Source organism: Hyla sarda, chromosome 4 (assembly GCF_029499605.1).
Source record: "Hyla sarda isolate aHylSar1 chromosome 4, aHylSar1.hap1, whole genome shotgun sequence".
NCBI lineage: Eukaryota > Metazoa > Chordata > Amphibia > Anura > Hylidae > Hyla > Hyla sarda.
The window spans coordinates 284,012,768-284,030,680 of NC_079192.1; the positions used below are offsets into that span (position 1 = coordinate 284,012,768).

General features: G+C 41.0%; 1 protein-coding gene across 1 annotated transcript in view; it reads left to right on the top strand.

The window, feature by feature from the left end:
- Positions 1–10,565: 10,565 nt before the first annotated feature.
- The window catches only part of SLC6A15 (solute carrier family 6 member 15), a 51,003-nt gene continuing 43,655 nt past the window's right edge, over positions 10,566–17,913 (top strand). Inside the window, exon 1 of the mRNA XM_056574414.1 lies at positions 10,566–10,684. The gene's annotated coding sequence lies outside the window, so the exon portion shown is untranslated. The remainder of the gene's footprint in view (positions 10,685–17,913) is intronic.

Below are 17,913 nucleotides of genomic sequence, written 5' to 3' on the forward strand. Positions count from 1 at the left end.
AAGTCATCATGTATGTAGAAAATGGATCTGAGGAGTGAACTTAACAGCACAGTTATGCAAGGTATGTACTCCTAACATATACACTGTCAGAGGCAAGCATATACCAAAAACACTTGTAGATATAGATAAGGGAAAAAAATTAACCAAATGAGGCCAAATAAATAAAAGTTACATCAAACATTGTGTGAATTGCCAGCAAGTATTTGCAAGTATAACCAATAATTGATATGGGGCAGAACTAGAACCAGACAGAGCCAATGGACTAAAACGGGACTGCTCCTGGAAAAACACCTCTTTTTCTTTTCTTGGACAACCGCAGTCAAATATACCATTATGTATATTGTTTAACGTTCACTTTTTTTCTCATATACATCTGCTCAGCTATAAGAGCTTGCCTAAGGTTAATATCACATCAGATTTAGAACCTGTTCATTTAGTAACCAAGGATTGGCTGTTTCCGTAATTCCTATAGAAGTAAATAGAGAGACCTGTGTATGTGCATGGCAACCTCTCCCCTCACAGTGCGGTGGCCATAGGCTACTTCAACAGATAGGATTGGGTTTGAGTTTTTCTGTTCTGGAAATAAGAGGGTTCCAGACAGGACCTGCATCTATTACATCTGTTTGACATACCGTGGTGCAAAAATTATTTAGTCAGCCACCAATTGTGAAAGTTCTTCGACTTAAAAAGATGAGAGAGGCCTGTAATTTTCATCATAGGTATACCTCAACTATGAGAGACATAATGAGAAAAAAAAAATCCATAAAATCACTTTGTCTGATTCTTAAAGAATTTATTTGCAAATGATGGTGGAAAATAAGTATTTGGTTAATAACAAAAGTTCATCTCAGTACTTTGTTATATACCCTTTGTTGGCAATGACAGAGGTCAAACATTTCAAACATTTCTGTAAGTCTTCACAAGGTTTTCACACACTGTTGCTGGTATTTTGGCCAATTCCTCCATGCAGATCTCCTCTAGAGCAGTGATGTTTTGGGGCTGTCGCTGGGCAACAAAGACTTTAAACTCCCTCCAAAGGTTTTCTATGGGGTTGAGATCTGGAGACTGGCTAGGCCACTCCAGGACCTTGAAATGCTTCTTATTAAGCCATTCCTTCATTGCCCGGGCAGTGTGTTTGTGATCATTGTCACGCTGAAAGACCCAGCCAAAACCCAGTTTCATCTTCTATGCTCTTGCAGATGGAAGGAGGTTTTCACTCAAAATCTCACGATACATGGCCCCATTCAGTCTTTCCTTTACACGGCAGAAAAACTGTCCCAAAGCATGATGTTTCCACCCCATGCTTCACAGTAGGTATGGTGTTCATTGGATGCAACTTGGCATTCTTTCTCCTCCAAACACGACAAGTTGAGTTTTTACCAAAAAGTTCTACTTTGGTTTCCTCTGACCATATGGCATTCTCCCAATACTCTTCTGGATCATACAAATGCTCTCTAGTAAACTTCAGATGGGCCCAGACATGAACTGGCTTAAGCAGGGAGAAAGTCTGGCACTGCATGATTCGAGTCCTCTGTGACGTAGTGTGTTACTGATGGTAGCCTTTGTTACTTTGGCCCCAGCTCTCTACAGGTCATTCACTTTGTCCCCCCGTGTGGTTCTGGGATTTTTGCTCACTGTTCTTGTAATCATTTTGACACCACGGGGTGAGATCTTGCGTGGAGCCCCAGATCAAGAGAGATTATCAGTGGTCTTGTATGTCTTTCATTTTCTAATAATTGCTCCCACAGTTCTTCACACCAAGCTGCTTGCCTTTTGCAGATTCAGTCTTCCCAGCCTGGTGAAGGTCTACAATTTTGTTTCTGGTGTCCTTTGACAGCTCTTCGGTCATGGTCATAGTGGAGTTTGGAGTGTGATTGTTTGAGGTTCTAGACAAGTGTCTTTTTTACTGGTAACAAGTTCAAACAGGTGCCATTAATACAGGTAATGAGTGGAGGACAGAGGAGACTCTTAAAGAAGAAGTGATAGGTCTGTGGGAGCCAGAAATCTTGCTTGTTTGTAGGTGACAAATACTTATTCTCCACCATAATTTGCAAATAAATTATTTAAAAATCAGACAATGTGATTTGATGTTTTTTTTTATTCTCATTATGTCTTTCATAGTTAAGGTATACATATGGTGAAAATTACAGGCCTCTCTCATCTTTTTAAGTGGGAGAACTTGCATAATAGGTGGCTGACTTTTTTGCCCCTCTGTATCTTGTGGATATACCATAAACTTCTTAGGTGGAAATATTCTTTAAATATTAGATATAGCCCTTGGCAAAAGGAAATATCCATACCTCGTCAAAAGAGTGCACAATTAACTACCGTTATTAGGCTTGTAGAGTAGGGAAGAACTTTAAGTTCTAAGCTTATAATGCAGTTGTTTGTTTCTATCCTTGTACATGTGTACTTTTATGGCATAGTGGGAATAACACTGAACACTTCTTGAAACTACATTTGTGAATGATAGCTCCTCTGTAAAAGTGAAAGAAACATGAAAAATCATGTATCCCAGGTTTAAGGACTCTTTTTCATTTCAGAGACGTGGAAGATGGTAGGCAATGGAAACTTTAAAACCACCTACGTCTTCAATTGTGTGAAGGAATTGGACTGGAAGAACATAGGAATACAAAAGCTCCTTCAAAGTTGAGGGGCACTTTCATCATCTAAAAGAAATACTTCACCATTGTAAGGTTTCCTCTGGTGGACATCAAGAACACTATTGCGGGGGCCTATATGTCAGCATGGCACATAAAGAACTGCCATATTCTGGAAATCATGCTGAGAAGAACAGTGGCAGAAGAGTCCCTATTTTATTTCTAAAGCAACCTTTTGGGAGGCCTCTAGTAATATATAGAACATTTTTTTTAGCATTCTTTTAGTTTGTTACGGTTCTCTCTCTCTTTCGTTCTCTCTCTCTTTCTCTTCTCTTTCATTTTTAGGCTATATTTACACATAAAACTGCCAGCTTATCCCAGTTATTGAGTTAAATGGAACTCAATGGAAAAACTGCTAGTAATGCACATATTGGCCCTGATTTACCATTGTAAACCCAAGTTGGGTTGTACACCAGATTCTGCGCCAGAATTTGCACCAGAATAAAAAAAAAAACAATAACCCCTGAGAAAACCCTACAAAAGGCATGGTCATCTGGGGCGTGGCCACCGAAAAGGGGCATGTCCCCGATATTTTCACAAAAACCCAGCATGTTCACTAAGGTTTCCACAGAAAAGCTGGTGGATTTGAGATGAGGAAAACCCGACAGATCAGAGCATGTGTAAAAAAAAAGCAAAATGTAGGGAATTGTGCTGTCATTGCGCCGCGCTGTGCAGTGCATAGCAACGACACATTGGACGCACACCGGAGGCCTGAAGCAGCGCGGACCCGACCCCGGCAACAGGTAATTATACAACCGGGGATGGGGGAGGCAACGGGGCAGCGGTGACGGCAATGGGTGCCGCTGCCCCTTCTCTCCCCCTGTCTGTTGGCGCCGCTTCTCTCCCCCTGGCTATCGGCGCTGGCACCGATAGTCAGGGGGAGAGAACGGGCAGCGGCACCGATAGCCAAGGGGAGAGAAGGGCCGGCAGCAGGGCTCTAGACCCCAGGACAGGCAGGGGCAGGGAAGCCGGCAGCGCTGGCGGTCTCTGCACCTGCAAAGCCGCTGCAGTTCATTGATTTAAAGCGCCCGCTTTAAATCATTGAACTGCAGCGGCTTATCGGCGTATAACACGCAGGTAGACTTTAGGCTAAAAATTTTTGCCTAAAAAGTGCGTGTTATATGCCGATAAATACGATATGTAAATTCCGGAAATTTCGACGTGTGAACATAGCCTAACTTCTTATCTTGCTGTGTGTTCTCCAGTCCTCCAATATGTATTAAAACTACAGGAACAGTTGATAGCAGAGAAGGAAATGAATGAAACAGGTTTTTTTTCAGTATCCTATTATAGACTATTTGAACAGTTTCCTGTACTATTGTTCAAGTGAATAGAAGATGCTATTTCACTTTTATTCAATTTTCACGCTTACATGATTTACGTGCATCTTGGTTTAATAATTTTACGTCAGTGGTTTATGGAACTGAATAATATATTTTTTGTTTTGTAGTTTTTCTAAACTACAAAATGATAATAAAAGAAGAAGCTACTATTGCTAAGTAAAGTCAGAGTTTGTACATTTTTGTAATTTAAAGGGTAGCTTAACATATGATTACTTCCACCAAAGGTGGTATGCTATGCCACTTGTGCTAGGTGTCCTAAAGGTGTACATTTCTGACACATGACTCACATTTCTGCTACACCATATAACATTGAGGTTATACTGGTGGACAGTATGACAATGCTAGCACCTAATTCTTGCAGCATTTGATTCCTTTGTTCACATCTGACCAAAACAACATCTGCATTTTTGCAGGTATTAGACCTTCTCTTGCATGTTTTTTTTTTATTTAATAGAAACTTGGCCTACAGTGTGTGGGACAACAAAGCTAGATTAAAAGCATCTCTAAGGACATCAATTATTGAGTAAATACATGAAGGGGATGAAAGATCAGGCTTGGTAAGGGTGCACCACCAAATACTAACACCCTCAACCATATTATCTTCAGTAAGAACCAGCCAGGAAGTGTATAGCATAACCACATGCTTCTCCTTGCATGGTGAAAACCTGTCATCTTTATTATTCAGTTGATATTATTTTATGCATGATTTTATGATTTTGTGAATATCGTGCACTTTTGTCACTTTAGCATTTTACAACATGTTATATGCAGATATTGTATTTAGTATCATTTGTATTAGCACTTCATTTAACTTTGTATTTATTCTTCATTGACTGTAATCAATTAAATTGATTATATAGTTTGTCACAATATTTACATTTAGCTTGAAAGAGAATTTGAGTGCGGCAGGTTTTCTTCATTTATATACTTGGTCCATGATCCAGTAATTTTGAAACTCTCTGCTTGTAAGGAAAATGGATATTACAAATAAATGTTATATTGATTCACAAATACAATATGTCTACTTTATGTTGGCATCTTAAAATTGACCTATTTTAACGACATTAGAAGACTTCAAAGTATAGCAGCAATTTTCAAATTTTCATGAAAATTTCAAAATCTGAATTTTTCAGAGACCAGTTAAGTTTGAACTGGATTTGAGGGGCCTTTCTATGAGAAATACCCCATAAATGAACCCATTATAGAAACTACACCCCTCAAAGTTTTCAAAATGACATTCAAAAAGTGTGTTTCACAAGAATTGCAGCAAAGTGGAGGAGAAAAATCAAAATATGCGTTTTTTTACGCTAACATGTTCTTGTAGCCGCATTTTTTTCATTTTTAAAAGTGGTAAACGGAGAAAAAGCCCCCCAAAATGTGCAGCCCAATTTCTCTCGAGTACGTAAATACCTCATATGTTGACATAAAGTGCTCTGTGGGCTCACAACATGTCTCAAGAGGGAAAGAGCAACTGTAGGATTTTTTAAAACAAATTTTGCTGTCATGGTTTTGGGGGCCATGTTGCATTTAGGAAGCCCCCATGGTGCCAGAACAGCAAAAAATAAATAAAAATAAAATAAAAAGACATGGCATACTTTTTTGGAAACTACACCCCTCAAGGAACGTAACAAGGGGTATAGTGAGCCTTAACACCCCACAGGTGTTTGACGACTTTGCGTTGAAGTTGGCTGTGAAAATGGAAAATTAGATTTTTAACACTAAAATGATGGTGTTACCCCAAATTTTTATTTTTAAAAAGGCATAATAGGATAAAATGGGCCCCAAAATTTTAAGCCCAATTTCTCCTGATTAAGAAAATGCCCCATATGTGGACGTTAAGGGCTCTGCTGATGCACTACAATGCTCAGAAGAGAAGGAGCAAAATATGGCTTTTTGAAATTGAATTTTGCTGAAATGGTTTTTGGGGGGCATGTTGTATTTAGAAAGTCCTTAGGGTGCCAGAACAGCAAAAATACCCCCACATGGCATACTATTTTGGAACCTACACCCATCAAGGAACGTAACAAGGGTTATAGTTAACTTGGACGAAGTTGGACGTGAAAATGGAAAATTTGATTTTTAACACTAAAATGATGGTGTTACCCCAAATTTTTATTTTTAAAAAGGCATAATAGGAGAAAATGGACCCCAAAATTTGAAGCCCGATTCTGATTAAGAAAACGCCCCATATATGGACGTTAAGTGCTCTGCTGGCGCACTACAATGCTTAAAAGAGAAGGAGCAAAATTTGGCTTTTTGAAAGAGAATTTTGCTGAAATGTTTTTTCGGGGGCATGTTGCATTTAGAAAGTCTCCAGAGTGCCAGAACAGCAAACAAAAAAAAAACATGGCATAGTATTTTGGAAACTACACCCCTCAAGGAACGTGACAAGGGGTACAGTGAGCCTTAACACCCCACAGGTGTTTGACGACTTTGCGTTGAAGTTGGACGTGAAATGGAAAATTACATTTATAACACAAAAATTATGGTGTTACTCCAAATTTTTCATTTTCACATGGTATAATAGGAGAAAATGGACCCCACAATTTGAAGCCCAATTTCTCCCGGTTAAGAAAACATATTCTTATCCCCCATATGTGGATGTTAAGTGCTCTGCTGGTGCATTACAGGTCTCAGAGCAGAAGGAGCGCCATTGGACTTTTGGAGAGAGAATGTGTCTGGAATTGAAGTCGGGGGCCATGTACATTTACAAACCTCCCATGATGCCAAAACAATGGACCCCCCCTACATGTGACCCCATTTTGGAATCTACACCCCTCAAAGAATGTAATAAGGGGTGCAGTGGGCATTTACACCCCACTGGCGTTTGACAGATCTTTGGAACAGTGGCTGTGCAAAAGAAAAATTACATTTTTCATTTTTACGGATGACTTCAAAATGTTCAAAAATATCTGTCAGACCCCTGTGGGGCGTAAATTCTTACTGTACCCCTTATTACATTTTGTGAGGGGTGTAGTTTCCAAAATGGGGTCACATGTGGAGGGAGTCACCTGTTCTGGCACCATGGTGGCTTTGTGCACATGGCCTTCAATTCCAGACACATTCTCTCTCCAAAAGCCCAATGGCGGTCCTTCTCTTCTGAGCATTGTTGTTCGCCCGCAGAGTACTTTACATCCACATATGGGGTACTTATATACTCAGAAAAAATGGGGTTACAAATTTTGGGATGCTTTTTTTCCTATTACTCCTTGTGAAAATGACAAATTTGGGATAACACCAGCATTTTAGTGAAGAAAATAAAATTTTTCATTTTCTTGTCCAAATTTAACGAAAATTTGTCGAACACCTGTGGGGTGTTAAGGCTCACTGTACCCCTTGTTACATTCCGTGAGGGGTGTGGTTTCCAAAATGGGGTCACATGTGGGTATTTATTTTCTTGTGTTTATGTCAGAACCGCTGTAAAATCAGCCACCCCTGTGCAAATCACTAATTTAGGCCTCAAATGTACATAGTGCGCTCTCACTCCTGAGCCTTGTTGTGCGTCCGCAGAGCATTTTACTCCCACATATGGGGTTTTTCCGTACTCAGGAGAAATTGTGTTACAAATTTTGGTGGTCAATTTTTACTTTTACCTCTTGTGAAAATAAAACGTATGGGGCAACACCAGCATATTAGTGTAAAAACATTTTTTTATTTTACACTAACCGGCTGATGTAGACCCCAACTTTTCCTTTTCATAAGGGGTAAAAGGAGAAAAAGCCCCCCAAAATTTGTAACTCAATTTCTCCCGAGTACGGAAATACCCCATATGTGGCCCTAAACTGTTTCCTTGAAATACGAAGTGCTCCGAAGTGAGAGAGCACCATGCACATTTGAGGACTAAAATAGGGATTGCATAGGGGTGGACATAGGGATATTCTACGCCAGTTATTCCCAAACAGGGTGCCTCCAGCTGTTGCTAAATTCCCAGCATGCCTGGAGAGTCAGTGGCTGTCCAGAAATGATGGGAGTTGTTGTTTTGCAACAGCTGGAGGCTCCGTTTTGGAAGCACTGCCGTATAATATGTTTTTAATTTTTATTGGGGGAGGGAACAGTGTAGTGTTTTACCCTTTATTATGTGTTAGTGTAGTGTAGTGTTTTTAGGGTACATTCTCACTGACGGGTTTACAGTGAGTTTCCCGCTAGGAGTTTGCGCCGCGGCAGAAGATTTGCCGCAGCTCAAACTTGAAGCAGGAAACTTACTGTAAACCCGCTTGTGTGAATGTACCCTGTACATTCACATGGGGCAGGCAAACCTCGAGCTGTTGCAAAACTACTTTTGCAACAGCTGGAGGCACACTGGTTGGAAAACAAGATGCTTGCTGATAGATATCAGTAGTCATCCCGGTCCGGTCCCCGACCCATGGGACTTGCCTGTATACCCTGGGGCGCAGGTCGGAAAATAGTGAAGAGAGGAAGAAAAAAAAAGGTTCTAAATTGAGTGCCTGATCCACAACACAGCTGCCACAGTTATAGGTTTATTCAGAAAGTACAGAAAAGGACATTGCCTTTCTTCGTTCACATGCGCCTTCTTTAGATCGAATAAAAATCAATGCTTGTGTTCTGATATAGCTCCACATACTGGTGTGGTGATGAAGTGATTTATAAATATGTTGCAGATCACAAATATTCTATCACATGGAAAGAAGTAATCTGAAAAGACTATGGCAGGCATATTCAAAGATTGATGTATTTTTCTGCAAATGTTTTCATTTATGTTAATTATTAATTTACCTGGGATTCTCAAAGCCCCCTTTTTTTGAATATATGGTTTAAAAATTTTTGATTTGTTGTGCCAAATAGTGACAATTCTGCGCCAATTTTGCCAAGCTATGTGCCAAAAACCTGGGGAAAAAAAGGTAATGTCATTATAAAGTACAATTGTTGACGTAATTAAAAAAATATATATATTTATATGGGTGTGTAGGTGACAAAATAAAAGCTTTAGGACTTTGAGAAGGAGTTATGCAAAAAAAAATAATAATGTACAATTAATAAAAATAAAATAAAAAGGTCCTTAAGGGCAAAATGATATGAGTAATTAAGGGGTTAAACTGCTTTTAATAGTTATATATAGCTATATATTGTTTGTCAAGGCTTTTAACATAACATTTTTACACAATATTTTTTCAAGTAAATTGTCTACACAGCCTTTGAAAATATATAGTAAATTCTCAAATTACGTTGACAAGCTCACTTTAGCAGTTTTGATGTGAACCGTGCAAACCTTGCTGAAAATCAACGTACACAGTTCTGAATATATATAGTGGTCCCTCAAGTTACAATATTAATTGGTTCCAGGATGACCATTGTATGTTGAAACCATTGTATGTTGAGACCAGAACTCTATGGAAACCTGGTAATTGGTTCTAAAGCCACCAAAATGTCATCCAAAAATAGGAAAATGTGAGGGTTAAATAGAAATAAAGTAGACAACTAATACAGATAAAGCAAATCCTTACATATAAAAGTAAGAAAGATCTGCTGGGAGCTGTAAATCACTGTCTATTTCAGTGTTTCCCAACCGGGGGGGCCTCCAGATTCTGCAAAACTACAACTCCCAGCATGCCCGGACAGCCTCCGGCTTTCCGGGCATGCTGGGAGTTGTAGTTTTGCAACAGCTGGAGGCACCCTCTTTGGGAAACACTGGTCTATGTAGAGGACAGGAGCTTCTTCATGGTCCTGAACAGAACACGCAATGTCCTAAAAAAAGGAAAATGTAGCCGCCCTCACCTGATGTCCAAAGGAGCAGCTAACCCTGGCACAGGTAAAGAGTACAGCATATGTAGTACCTCCCTGTACTGTAGGGGGCGCTACCAGACACCAGTCAGTGCATGCACTTCAGTAATACAGGTAAAGGGTACAGAACATGTAATACCTCCCTGTACTGTAGGGGGCGCTACCAGACACAAGTCAGTGCATGCACTTTAGGAATACAGTGGTTTTACCAGCAAAATATCCATTCTGATTGGTCGGTTCTTCCGGCCATTGACACGTTTCGCAGATTCCATAGCATTGTATTTTGAGTCCAGAAAAGACCATTGTATGTTGAAACTATTGTATGTTGAGGCCATTGTAAGTTGAGGGATCACTGTATCAGGAAATTTTTGCGCGAAAATTGATTTAAAAAAAAAAAAATGTTACGTTTTTTTTCAAACTTTCCACATTTGATTTGATGCATATAATTTGTTTCTGTTCAGACAACTGCTGATGTCATTGTTGTACTGTATATTAAAAAGAGAATGTTCTGAGTCATACTGAACTGCACCATAACATACACAATACACAACAGGAGACACCAAAACCGAAGCGCTTAACTCTTATTTATGGAATGGTGATATTACCTACTATGGGATAATTACATATTGGGCATTACTTAGGATTTGGAGAAATATTATATGTTCTTAGCTGGGGCCCCCAGAGATAATTTAGGGTAAGTTGAGATGACTCTCATGCTCTGTGTAAGGACCACTCCCTGGGACCAGGATGATGCATGCAGCCTGCTGTAGCTTGTACGAGGTGGATTTCTTTCAGACACTCATAGTCTCCTCCCACTCATTCCTCCTCTTAACCCAGCTCTGATGGAACATGTGCAGATCCGTCATCATCACACAGTGTACACACAGCAGGCGTGCTCTCTGATCACATCACCCATCATCCTCATCTTCTTTCCTTAGGGAGGTAAGGTGCATCAATTTCATTTCATTATTTTCTTGATGTTTAGTGGAAACGTTTAGATGACTGTATTTTATACAACGGAGGGATGCTGCTGCTAGCTGATCCTTACAAAGCCCCGGAGGCCTGTCTGATGCTGATGAGATTTTATTTCTAGACAGACCCTAGCACACTATATAGAGCCGGCACCACTATATAGAGCCGGTGGTGTATTACGCAGATTTTATAGGACAGAATTGAGCACATTGAGATCGTGTCTAGTAAATGATGTATCGAAGAATTTATTGTATTTAAGGTTTATTGTATTGGCTTTATGGGAAGAAAAAAAACCTTTACAATGTAAATGAATCATATGGTACCGATATCATCATCCTCGGGCGCTCGTGAAGGTCGAATAGCAGAATTGTGGTTAAATCTTGATGTCATTACCCCTTTTGATGGCCTTACTAAATCTCATTAGGACGATGCACGTCCTAATCGTATAAGCTGACAGGGCGGATGAAGGGATGAAGGTGGTGCGGCTGCTCTCGTACTGTCTCTAGTAGACATCTCTCTCATCCACAGGGACATAATAGCCATTAGTAAATATTATTGCTTTGTGTTTATGATAAGTAAGAATGTTTTGAACGTTGTGAACTCAGCACGCTGTCCATGCTCAGTGGTAGTGCATTGCCTTTCAAGGGCAGCCTCCATTGCCCCCCTTCCTCCATGTAAACTACGGTAGAGTAAACCCTGCCCTGCTGCTGCCTGGTGCACTGAAGCTGTGTGGATCGTATGGCTTACAGAGTAGTGCCCGCCTCCTCCCATTACTCTTATGGCTGTTCTATTCAATGACAAGGATAGGCCCACTTTCATCTCAGTGGAACGCCCCAGTTCATTGTATCCTTGTCATCTTTAAAACATGAACTCTCTAGGAGTACTCCAGTGTGGGAACGTTTGCTTTCAAAAGAGGATTTTAGGCTGAGAACACCCATTTAGCCATCCTGACATAGTTCAATATCTAACAAAATGCACTGTTTTATACATCAGAATTAATTTAATAAGCAAAGTTGCATAGGTCTCTTACATTTAGATGACTGAATCCGTGCTAGCAATCCCTATAGGCAAGTATAGTAGATACAAAGGCCGACATTTATCATTGTCTTTAGACAGTTTTTTTGTGTCTAGAAAAGGCGCGGAATAGGCGCAAGCAGGGTTTATTTGCGCCTTTTTTGCACCTTTTGGTTTACACATTTCTGCTGATTTTGGCAATAGGCATGATATGGAAGGGTTTTATGAACTGCGCCTTTTTGTGAAAAGGTGCAAAAAAAGGTGCAAAGCCACTGAAAAGTCTCTAAAACTACACCAGCCCAGACTTAGCTTAGCTTTTTGGTGTATGTGAAGAGAGAAATTTTAGAAAATGTGACCTGCACAAAATGTATCAAATGCTCTGTGACCCTTTAATAAATGTGGTGCTCCTACACATTACCAGTACACAAAAAAAGAAGGTGTAGAAAAATGCTTCACTTACACCTACAATGATAAATGCTTCACTTACGCCTACAATGATAAATGCCGGCCAAAGTGCGTGTGAACTCCTAACGGAGTACAGAATTGCATCTTAAGGTTATTTAGCTCCATTTCAAATATGTGCAAATCTACTTTAAAACCATAGCAACCAGGCAAACATTCGCTTTCATTGTATAACTTTCACCGGAAAGATGATTGGTTACTAGGGTTTTATAGAGGATTTGCACCTTCAACCGACATTACTGAATATGTTTTACTGAATAAAAAATGTTTCCCACATTTTATTTAGGTTGCTCTAGGTCAGGGGTCTCCAAACTGTTGACCTCCAGATGTTGCAAAGCTACAACTCCCAGCATGCCCGGACAGCCGTTGGCTGTCCGGGCATGCTGGGAGTTGTAGTTTTGCAACATCTGGAAGTCTATACATTGGAGACCACTGATCTAGATGCTATAGAAGACTAGCAAACTCGTTTTCGCTGCAGACAACAATCTATTCGCTTGATGATGCAATGGAGACATTCTATTGCAACAAACCTTTGCTATAATTAGAGGTCTTACTTTCAGTCCAGGCAAATCAAAGGACAAATACCAAGGGGATATAAAGGGGACTGTGTTTTAACAATAAAATTAGATTTAATAAGTTTAGGTCCTTCATTTCACATTGTGTTTCAGAGCTAAGATATGGGGCATCATTGCTCTATGAAAGTGCTGACTTTACATTATTACAAGTGCACATGGAGTTGTCTGAGGATGACTTTAGTGTACACACTGCATCCAGTGCATATATATATATATATATATATATATATATACATACACAGTATCTCCCATAAGTAAGAACAGCCCTCAGATTTTTGTCAATATTTTATCATTTTCATGTGACATCACTGAAGAAATGACCCTCTGCTACAATGTATAGTAAAGAGTGCACAGCCTGTATAACATGATTTAAAGAGGTTATCCGCCATAAGGTGATTTTAGTACGTACCTGGCAGACAGTAATGGACATGTTTAGGAAGGATCTGTGCTGGTCTTGGGGCTAAATGGCTATGTTGTGACATTACCATAACACTGTGGATAGCTTTTGTGAACTGGTATTTCCTCTTTCAGTTTTCTTTTTTTACTACAAATCCCATAATTCTATTTTCCTCCCTCCCTCACATCAGCCACCCCACCCATTGAAACTTAAATGAGCTGCATCCATTCAAAAGACTGTGGTTTTCAATTAGGGTGTCTACAGCTGTTGCATTAGTTGCAGATTGATCTCTCTCCCACCAAGCGATCCTTCCACCCATTGAAGCGGACAGGCTCTCTGTCATCAGCTGACTAGTGAGTCAGGTCTCAGCCGCATTGCAAGCTGGGAAAAATCTGAGACAACAGTCATTTTGTATGCTGGTAAAAAATAAATATTGGGGTGAAAATCACAGAAGAATTGTGAGAAAACTGTCACACACAGGTACAAACACTATATTATGAACTACACTAACTTTACAGCCCCTGTAGCATAGTCAAATAAAAATAAAAAAAATCCTGGAATACCCCTTTAATGTTGTGCCATTAATGTCTAATCCTTAGCAACAAAAGTGAGTACACCACTAAGTGGAAATGTCCAAATTGATCCCAAAGTGTCAATATCTTGTGTGGCCATCAACATTTTCTAGCACAGCCATAAGCCTCTTGGGCATGGAGTTTACCATAGGTTCACACGTTGTCACTGGAGTCCTCTCCCACTCCTCCATGATGACATCACGTTGCTGGTGGATGTTAGAGACCTTGCACTCCCCCACCTTCCATTTGAGCATACTCCACAGATGCTTAATAGGATTTAGGTCTGGAGACATCCTTGGTCAGTCCATCACCTTTACCCTCAGCCTCTTTAGCAAGGCAGTGGTCATCTTGTGTTTGGGGTCATTATCATGTTGGAATACTGCCCTGCTGCCCAGTCTATGAACGGAAGGGAACATGATCTGCTTCAGTATGTCACAGTACTTGTTGGCTCCAGACCATGACAATCTTTCCACCAATCTGTAGGACAGTAGGCAAGACACACTTGTCTTTCTATTCCTCACCTGGTTTCCACCACACACGTTTGACACCATCTGAACCAAATAATGAATTTATCTTGGTCTTATCAGACCACAGGACATGGTTCCAGTAATTGAGGTCCTTAATCTGCTTGTCTTCAGCAAACTGTTTGCAGGCTTTTGTGTGGTTCATCTTTAGAAGAGGTTTCCTTCTGGGAGGACAGTCATGTAGACCGATTTGATGCACTGTGCGGCATATGGTATGAGCACTGACAGGCTGACCTCTGACACCCGTTTAATCTCTGCAGTAATGCTGACAGCACATATATGTCTATTTCCCAAAGACAACCTCTTGATATGATGCTGATCATGTTCCCTCAACTTTGGTCGACTAGGGTGAGGCAGCATATACTGAGTGACCCCTGTCCTGTGAAACTGCTGTAAGGTCTTGCCTACTTTGCTGCAACTCTGTTTTAGAGTCTTGGCAATTTTCTAGGGTCATATTTATGTAGTGCAATTTTTTTTGACAGATCCTTAGAGATATCTGTCAGGTTTAAAAGTAATGTGCATCAGAAAATGACCTATTGTTTAAGTCAAGGTTTTACCATATTTTAAAAAGCAACATTTATGTGATTTTTTTTTCAAATTTCCCATGTTAATATCTATATTATGAAATAATCTCAAAAGCTTGCAGTTTTCAATTCCCCTACTACTGCTGGGTTCACAAAGCATGAAAAATACGAGAATGATTTGAAAATGGGCACAATAAAAATTACTTAATAAAATATGCTTGTATTTTTTATGCTTGTGTGAACTAAGTTTTAAGCCAAAAACTAAGCTGAGACTTCCTGTTCTGTCTGTGATGATACAGAGGACAAAAAGCGGTTTCTCAGGGTAGTAAACAAATCCAAAATGTATTCTAGCATAATTAAAATAGTGTGAAAACAAAAATAATTAAAAATTCAAATAAAATACCATGATAAAAAGTAGAAGGCTGCTTTAAATTGATCAATACAGAATTACAGTGAATTGTAAAATTGGGTGATAGAAAAGACGGTGTAACGGCTGTGGTTAGGTGGATCCATTGACCTGTGAGGAAGATGGCTTGGGCCGTACCAAGGAGCGGAGTCTAAGGTGCCGCTGGTTTGCACCAGAGCCGGATGGACTTGCTGCGGCAGGTGACACCCAGGTCTCTAACTCTGATACGACTCGTACCCACAGGCAGCCGAGGTATATCATGGCACTGGAAGGATGAGGCACAGGCGTAGTCAGGACAGGCAGGAGGTCAGGACAGGTGGCCATGAAGCAAGGTCAGGTAAGGTAGCAAGAGGTCAGAAGGCAGGCGGCACAGGAGCAAGGTCAGTAAACATAGCAAGGGATCAGATACATGGAAAGGCAAGACACAAATATACGCTTTCTCTTGGCAACCAGGGCACAAAGATCTGGCAGGGAACAATAGGAAGTGCCGGACCTAAATAGGTTTGGTTTAAGACACGCACCAATTATTGATGCACTGGCCCCTTAAATGAAGAAGAGACGGGCAGGAGGAGGAGGACAGAGCGGGGCTCACAGGCGAGCGCATCCCGCAATGCAAGGACAAGGACCAGTGGGGAGAGAAGAGGACGGAGCAGAAGGTGAGCGGCAGTCCGAGGTTCGCATGCGGGCGCGTCCCGCAATATGAACCATGGCACTGCCGGGAGTAGAGAACAGCATGAGAGAATGCTGCCAGGGCCAGATCCCTAACAGTACCCCCCCCTTGGGTCTCCCACTCTTTTTGGGTCTTAAAAAGTTCCGAAGTAGGTCACAATCCAAGATATTCTCCTCCGGTAACCAAGATTTCTCTTCTAGACCAAAACTTTCCAGTCCACCAAAAAATAATGTCTCCCTCTTACAGTTTTCAAGGCTAAGATTTCTTTGACCTCGTAGACATCAGAAAAACCAGAAACAGGAATGGAAACAACAGACTTTTACATAGACATGGAAAGAATTCGGAATGCGTTGGAAAGAAGGAAGACGAAATTTATAGGAGGCCGGATTATTCTTTTGTAAAACCTCAAATGGTCCCAGGAAACCTTGTAGCTGGGAATCTTGAAACGGATACATTTGGAGGATAGCCAGATGTTATCATCGTGAGAGAAGGATGGAAGAGGTCTTCTCTTCTTATTCGACTGAGATTTCATACGGGAGGAGGCTTGAAGCAGAGAGTGTCGAGTCTGTTGCCAGATGGACGTGAAATCCCAAACTAGTTCATCAACAGCTGGCACACCCGAGGGGACTGGAAGAGGTAGAGGAGGAAGGCCGTAGACAACAAAAAATGGAGAAGACTTCGTTGCCTCAGAGTCTCTACGGTTGTAGGAAAAATCCGCCCATGGTAAAAGATTGACCCAGTCGTCCTGTCGGGCCGAAACAAAGTGACAAAGAAATTCTCCCAGAACTTGATTTACTCTCTCCACTTGACCACTTGGATTGCGAGTGATAGGAAGATGAGAAATCCTACTTGATTTTTAGACAAGTGCATAAAGCTCGCCAGAACGGAAGGCCATGTAAACGGGAAAAATGCTGAAGGAAGTATTTGGCCAGTTGTAGAGCAGATGGTAAACTGAGCAATGGAATAAAAGGAGCCATCTTGGAAAACCGATTGACAACCATCCAGATGACCGTATTTTTATAGGATAGGGGCAGATCAGTGATAAAATCCATAGCGATTTGCAACCAAGGAGTGACCGGAATAGTAAGAGGCTGTAAGAGGCCAGCAGGTCTCTGCCGAAGAGTTTTGTCTCGAGCACAGGTGGCACAGGAACTGACAAAGTCTGTGACATGCCGTTTGAAACTGGGCCACCAATAATGCCGAGAGATTAATTGAAAAGACTTCCATACACCGGAATGGCCAGCTACCAGGGAGGAATGACCCCAACTCAGCACTCTGCGTCTCAATAGAGGTGGTACGAAGGATCTTCCAGATGGAGCTTGCTGGTGGACTGTAGATGCTACAGGAACCAAACATTCAGGTGGAATAATGTGACAAGGAGTGGAATCTTGACCAATCGCATCAGAGGACCTGGAGAGTGCATCAGCTTTAATATTCTTGTCAGCAAAATGGAAATGAATTAAGAAATTGAACCTGGAGAAGAAAAGCAACCATCTTGCCTGGTGGGGATTCAGACGTTGCGCAGACTGAAGATATAAAAGGTTCTTGTGATCCATAAAGATGCTGACTGGATATGTAGAACTCTTCAAAAGATGATGCCATTCTTCTAAGGCAAGTTTTATAGCGAGGAGTTCCCAATCGCCAATAGAGTAATTCCTCTCCGCAGGTCTTGGAGAAAAAAAACACAGGTCATATTCTTGCCCTTGGGGGTGTTCTGAGTTAAAAAGAACGGCTTTTCAGGTCAGATCTTGAGAGAACAGGGGCTGAACCGAAGGCAGATTTTAACCAAGAGAAGGCCTCCTCAGTCTCAGGAGACCAGTTCTTTGGGTTGCAGTTCTTTTTGGTGAGGGCTACAATTGGGGCAACCAAGAAAGAAAAGTGGGGAATGACGGTAGTGATTGGCAAACCTCAAAAATCGTTGAATAGCCTGTAGACCAGAAGGACGTGGCCAGTCCAAAACCGTAGAAAGCTTGGCAGGATCCATCTGTAGACCTTGTTGGGAGACAATGTATCCAAGAAATGGAAGACATGTTCTCTCAAAGAGGCATTTCTCAA